A 7,490-nucleotide genomic window follows, 5' to 3' on the forward strand; every position below is an offset into this window, starting at 1 on the left:
CGCCGGGGGGCAAAAGCGCGGTCCCTGCCTCTGCCTGGGGCATCTTCTTCTGGTCATCCCGCCCGGTGCCGCCGCCCCTCACCGCGAGCCCGGCGCAGGCAAGTGTCATGACATCGGTAACGTGTAATGGCATTTGATCGGGGCCAGTCCGAGAGCGCCGCGGAACGCCCGGACTCCGGGGTTTTTATTTGTTTTTTTTTATTTATTTATTTATTGAAAATAGATCCTCCATTCGTCGTGACTCCTATTTATTTCCTTTCTTTTCTTTGCGAATCCCAGAGAACCACCTTGAAGAGACTTTCAGGGGACGGTGTGGGACCGAGCTTTTGCATCCGAACCGCAGACCGACGGACGTGTTGTGTGTGCGCCCGGCGGCCGCAGGTTTTTTGTTTGTTTAAATGAAATAAGTATTCCCTTGCAGAGGTTGAAACCTGAAGGCTGGAGTGTGAAACGTGAGAATCTGAAAGTGAAACCGACTGGAAGCCAAAAAAGAAACAGATGAATGTGTCTCCCCTGTCCAAGCTGAGGAAAGCCCTGAAAGCAAACAAACACCGTGAATAATAAAAACGTGGGATAGATTTGAATTAAAATTATTCCAGTTTCAGTCGCTGGAAACAATTTATCTTGGTGGTTTCTTTTTTTTTTTTTTTTAAATATCTGATTTTTAGCTGTTCAAAGGTAAACTCCATAATTCCGTGCTGTGCATTCAACAGGAACAACAGGATAAAAATTATCTTTCCTTTCCTCTGGTTTCTGATTAAAGACTAGAAAAGGATTTGGATACCACAGGAACTGCTGCCCATGTATTTTCAAGGAGTTATTTTTAATTGTACAGGCAATTTTTGACTCTAAATACCTGTGTAGTGGCAGCTGTATCATTAACAGCCACCTTAAACAACGTAATTACTGAGCAGGTGAAATATATCCTGTAATAAAAATATACTTGCCTTTAGAGGGTGATTTTATGCAGACACAACAGTTGCAGCATTACCTAATGAATTCTGTGTGACTGCTTGACATATTTTTAATTATTTACTCCTTTCTCTCTTATGCAAAGTTTCGTTATCCTTTCTCATGCCTTAGCTTAAACTTCTTCAGAGCAGTGATTAGAAATAGCATTTGTGCAATGCCCAGTGCAAGGAGCACACACCTCCACTCACAGATTTCTTTATTAGGTGAGATGGGAAGGGACTCAACAGAGAGCTGCAAGGATGATCATGTACCTAGGACTCATGTTTTAAGATGGAAGACTTTGTAAAACCACGACAGTTAGCCCAAAGACACTCCCAGGTTTGACATGCACATAAACCAGAGAAATCTTGAGAAATCCAGGGAGTTTTAGGATGGTAGAGGTGGTAGCAGTACATTTAGGCTAACAACAAAGTGAACTTTTCAACTGCAAGTTTAATTAATCCCTTGATATTTCATTTATTGCTGTGTCTTTAAGGTTAGGTGGGGTTAAAGCCCAAAAAGTATATTCTACCACAAATCACAGTCGCAGAGTTGAAGGAGGAGTTACTGTGTGGGGTTCTGTCAACAGTGTTACACCCAAAAAAATCAGATACATAATCCCTGTGATGCATTGTGGCCTTAAAACTATTGGACCTGTGAATCTAAATAGAACCTATAATCTGTGGGAGCACAGGCACATGCAGAATTAGGGTGAGATCTTGCAGTTTTTCCTGCAGCAAAGGAGTTGAAACTCCTGCTTGAAACTTCTGCTGGACCTGAAAGCCTAGGATTGGGATTTTTCTCGCTATATGGGAGACAGAGAAATTTTTGTGTTGCTTAGCTCTCCTGGTGCCACAGCCTTATCTTGCAGGGGTGCCACGTACTTTGCAGTGAGTGCTGTGGCTCAATCCTCTCCTTGGTGAGCTGGGTGATAAGGCTGCTGTTCGTTTGCAGGGAGCGGGAGCACATAACAGGTGCCTCCCACACGCCAGGAAGTCCACTGGAAGGGGACTTTTTTTACAGGATTGGGGCCCTGATGGGCAGAACTGTACATAAATGCTGGCATTCTCTCTTTTTTTGGTGTTTTTTTTTTTTTTTGCTTTGTGGTGTGGGGGGAAAAGTTGGCTTTTGGAGCAGACATTCGAAAGAGTAAGAACAGCTCTGACAAATTACAGGTATGGACCATTGATATCTCTTTCATCATTAATGGTACGATAGGATCTGAAGGTGACAGAATTCTTTTTTTTTTTCCCTCTGCTTAAGAATCAGCTTGCTTTTCTGCTTAAAATTTACTTTGCTGTTAACCTCTTGCATTCCGCTGTGTGTTTTCCCTGCTGTCCAGGATGTTTGTATGGGTCCTTAGTTCAAAGATGGCTTCAACATTAATTGTGCAATCTTTTTCTTTCCAGACTGTTAGGAGAGATTAATAAAAGACTGTCTGTCCCCAAACCTCCAGTTGATCTCCAATTTTTGAAGCATCTTGCTATCGCGCACCTTCCTTCAAAAGTAACGTTCTGACTTTTCTCTGTGGTCTCTCAGTCTTGATCCAATACTTGTGGTTTTGCTCTTACCAGAACAGATGTGGAGCTTTGATTCCATGTTATTTCCTTTCTGTCTACACTGAGGCAAAGATTTTGCATCTAATACATTTGTGTAATGTGCCCAGGTCTATACAAACAGGGAAGGGGAGAGGAGGACCTTCAGAGTAAATTGCTCCTTTTATGGGGAGTTGGGAAGGGATACTGCATGCCTCGCTTGTCTTAAAATTGCTGTGAGCTGCTAAGTAATCACAGTATTTATTCCCAGAAGCAGCTCTATTTTAAAGGTAAGTGTAATGATTCTGTTAATCTGCAGTAAGAGAAATATCCTGACACAGGTTCCCACACTGAGTAGTTTGCTGAAACATATGAGGCATATATTTGTCTGGCAAACAGCGAGATATTTTATACGGAGCTACATCAGTATGAGAATTTGTTTTGGAAGCCATGCAAATTACTGTGTTAAGTGACAACTCGTTATGGGGATAAGGTGGACTTCTCATTTTGTACAGATGTACAGAGCACGTCCAAGTTCTGAAAATAAGTGGATTTTTAAAGGGAAGAAAAGTTAGGTTTCCCTTCTGCACTTGGCTTGTTTCCTCTGTAAAAGCGTCAAAAACTATCCATAAAGAAGTACTCATTTCACGAGCATTCTGGCTTAAATAAGCATTGATACAGTGTTTTGGACGTCCCCTTTGCATTCCAGGGACTATGAAATGCTCTTTAGATCTGTTGACTTTGGTCTTCTTAACGTGGTCAAACAAATAAATGGACTGAAGAAAGTTTAATTGCCCGACAAGCAGGCAGGCACATAAAAAACAAACCATGAGTAAACCAAAATAAAACAGTGTAAATAATGGCCCTCTACTGAAGTAAACAATTTTACTTGTTAATTTCCTCTTCTGAAACTGATAAATTAAAACTTATGCCTGTGGATAAATAGCTCAGATATTTTACTACTCTGCTCTGTGCCAATTACATCCACACCTGGGAAAATTAATTATTTAAAAAATATTAATAGCCTAAAATATTACATTGCATATGATATTAATTACCACCTGAATGCAGTGTTACCACTTGCTGCTTTTTTCTCTCCTCCTCTTTTAGGAATGCAGTATTTTATTCCTGTAATGGAGTATCTCAGCACCAGTGTGCTACAAATGAAGAAGTACGCATTTTAAAGTTTGTCATGGAATGAAAGCACTTCAAAAGTCTGTGCCCCTTCTCACAGTGGTGATTACAGCCAGAGTCTTCAGTCACTTGCCAGGTGCCACGTGGCTTTTGAAGACATGGTAAGAAACTGTGGGTGGCGTGAAACCCCTCTCATCCATGAGTTCCTTAGCATCCCTTGCTACCCCAAGTCCTCATGCTCAACACAGCTGCCCTTGTTGGGGCTTTGCTGGGCATTCGCGTGAGTAACGAGGACCAAAGACCTCAGGGGCTGGCCCTCTGCCTTTGCACAATGGGGTGATGAACATCTTTGTTTCAAGCTCCAGCCCCAGCCATTTCAGATCTAAGCTCCCAGCACTTTCACGCAGGTGGTTTTTGGCTGATTGAGGTCTCTTCCTAGGCATGGAGAAAGTCATGTCTGCTTTGTCTGAGTTACATCCAAAGTATAAAGAGGTTCCTGTTTCGTCTGGGCAAAACTCCTGATGTGGGTAAGAAAGTTGCTTGGGCAGGGACTGAGACAGGAAGGCAGCTGAAATGATAGCTGCTGTCCTGTTGAAGTGGAAAGAAATTCTCACAGGTCTCTGTGAAATCCACTGCTGCTGGCCCTGGAGAGCTCCCAAAGCTCCTCCATCACCCCACATGGGCAAAACGCTTCGGCGGTAGCTGGGCTACGGTGAGCATTTTCTCAAAGACCACTCCTCTCCAGGGCTATCAGAAGAAATGTCCTTCTCTCCTCTCTGCAGCTCTGCTACCTCACTTCTACAGCAGCTCTGTTTTGCTCTCAGCCAAGAAACCCTTTTGCTTGATTGCTGTTTTCCCTGATTCTGAAGTTGGTGTTCACAGGCATACACAGCTCCCTGTGCATGACTTGATGCTCCCTAAAGGGTGGTGCTGACCTTCAGCTGTCCTACCGGACGTAAATCTACACAAGTCTCAGAGAAACATTGCTCATAGATGGAGTTAGGTTGGAAGTCATCTAGTCCAATCCAGTGGTCACAGCAGGGCCACCTTGAAAGCTAGATTGGGTTGCTCAGGGCCTTGCCCAGCCAAAATATCCAAGGATGGAGATCCCACAGCCTCTCTGGGTAATCTGTCTCAGTGCTGCACTACTCTTAGGGAAGAAAAACCTTTCCCTTGTGCCTGGTCAGAGTTTGCCTGGCTGCAACATTTGTCCATCCCCTTAAAGGTTCCTGAGCATTTGAAAAACAGCAAGAAGCAATGGTAGGTGCTTACTGTCCATGGACATAACTCCCTATACATAGCTCCAGATATAGTGTGCAGGATCTGTAGATGTGGGTTTTATTGGTAAATGGAACTACAACTACCTGAAAGAAGGCTGTAGGGAGGTGGGGGTCGGCCTCCTCTCCCTGGTAACAGATGATAGGACGAGGGGGAATGGTTTGAAGCTGCGCCAGGGCAGGTTTAGGCTAGACATTAGGAAAAAATTCTTCACCGAAAGGGTTGTCAGGCTCTGGAATGGGCTGCCCAGGGAGGTGGTCGAGTCCTCCTCCCTGGAGGTATTTAAAAGAAGGATAGATGAGGTGCTTAGAGACATGGTTTAGTGGTGGGATGGCAGGGTTAGGTTAAAGGTTGGACTCGATGATCTCAAAGGTCTTTTCCAACCAAAGTGATTCTATGATTCTATGATTATTAGCTAAGAAAATCGCTAGCACAAGTTCCACACTGCTCTTCTTCATTGAAACCTCCGGATCTCCTCTGCCGTCTCCTCCCTTGGCTTTGTTGTGAGCTATGTTCTTTCCTCATCCCTGATGTTGAAAATCTGTATCCCTAGCAAAAGCCTCTTGTGCTGCTGCTGTCTCATTTCACTGTATGCTGAAACTCTCACCTGGGCTTTCACTTCTTCTTGACATGGTGATAGCCACTTTGAACAGGGAGTTCCTGGGGCAAGGTTGCTAGCTGCCCATCTTCCCTAGGTATCGTCTGCTGTCAGAGTCAGGGCACTGGGCTGGGAGACCTTTTGCCTGAGTGGCTGTTCTGATGCCCAGACATGAACCGTTTATGTCTTGGGTTTCAAATTTTTATTTATAAGGCTCATCGGTAGCAATCACCATCCTCAGAACAGATGATTCACAATGACCAGCAGGTTAAGAAAGCATCATTTCCACTTCACAAATGGCAAGCTGAGGCTCTATGGTGTAAAGTGACTTCCTCCAGGAGCTTCACAGCACATTTCGGAGTAGCACTTGCCTTTCCGATGTCAGAGCAGTACCCGAACAGAAACATCTCTCTCATCAGAGTGGACGAGATCGGTAGTATTTTTAAAGAATCTATGCACAGTATAGAATCCAAGTTTAATTTTACAGATGGTTCCCATCCTTATGTTCTAGGACCATCTTTTGTTGTGCCCTTATCTCACAAACATTGCACTAGGAAAGAAGGGAGTGGAGCTGGTTTCTCTGTCTATGAATGGATGGATCATTAGAGACTGTTGACACCTGAATGGGCTTGTTAGCTTCAAATAACAAAGGAATTGCTCCATCATGGAGAAGGTCAGGCTACCCAGCTTCTCTGGAGCAGGCTGGGATTGAGGGAAAAGCTTTCCCTTAGAAGCAGGGCTAAGAAGCCATATGCAAAGAAAGCTTGGGAAGGAAAAAAAGAGAGAAATATCTGCAAAAGAAGGGTCCTTTAAAGTGAGACTGTACCTGAGAGTGGGAGCTGCAGAGGGAAGGCCTCAATTTTATGTGGAGAGACCTTGTACAGGAATGAAAGAAGGTCCTCCTGAGAGGACCTGGAAAGGGGCTGACAAAGGAAGGTGAAGAACCAGACGCAGAGAAGTGCAGATGAGCTCTTCTGTTGCATTTTTTAGCTCTATATATTTTCTTGCACATCTCAAGTAGAGAGCGATTATTTTTATGAACATCACACAGTTGATCTGCTATGTATTTTAATAGTTGTTTATCCCCAAGGTGGTAAATTATAAAGTAGAGGGCCTACAAGGGTGGAGTGCATGCAGAAATATAAGCTGAAACTCTGGAGGAGCTGGGAAAGCCGACATTAGTCTCCGTTTCTGGCTGTGGGGTCTCAGGGAAGACCCGTGCCCTGAGAACACTCTTAGAAATCTACTGTGCCTGGGATCTGTTTGGTTTAAAGAAGCATAAAAAGCCCATGGCTCCAACATGCTGTGACCCAAACACAGCCCTATTATGAATAATCAGAATATTATGTGTAGGGTTTTGAAAGGATTTAGCAGGTCTGGGGGACTGTGGGTTATTTTTCTGCTTGTTTTGTCCTTTTTCCCGTGGAAGTCAGGGACAGATTGAAATCTGCTGACTCCAGTGCTTAGAAGATGGTTCAAAGGACCCAGCTCCTGGCTCAGATTTTCCAAACTCCGCTGGGAATCAGAACATATGTCCAGAAGAACATCAGATACCTAGAGAAAGTTAGAAGAGGAAGTAATTTTGCTTCTCTTCTGAACTGAATCACAGTTATAATGTTTGCCGACAACTTTCTGATGCTTACTGTAACTGTAGCTTTTTTTTTTTTCCCTCACACTACAGAAACAGCATATTCTTGTCATGCAGCTGTTGCTTACTGTGTCTTCCTTCTGCTTTGGGTGGATTTTCCCATGTTCATATCCGTAGCTTTTGAGTCCTTCTGTCACTGAACAGCTGCGGGCTGATACTAGATAGAGCTGAATTTTTTTCTGTGTTCACCCACAAGCAGACTTGTGAACAAAAGATTTTTAAGAAAGCTGATAAATGAACAAGGTCTTTTGGACGATGCAATGTTGCTAACATTGCAGACAATAAAAATCCTTGTACTTGTACTCACTTAAAGCGAAGGAAGACATAACTCAGTCTTTTTTATCTG

This window comes from Egretta garzetta, unplaced genomic scaffold, assembly GCF_000687185.1.
Source record: "Egretta garzetta isolate BGI_Z169 unplaced genomic scaffold, ASM68718v1 scaffold293, whole genome shotgun sequence".
NCBI classification, from domain to species: Eukaryota; Metazoa; Chordata; class Aves; order Pelecaniformes; family Ardeidae; genus Egretta; species Egretta garzetta.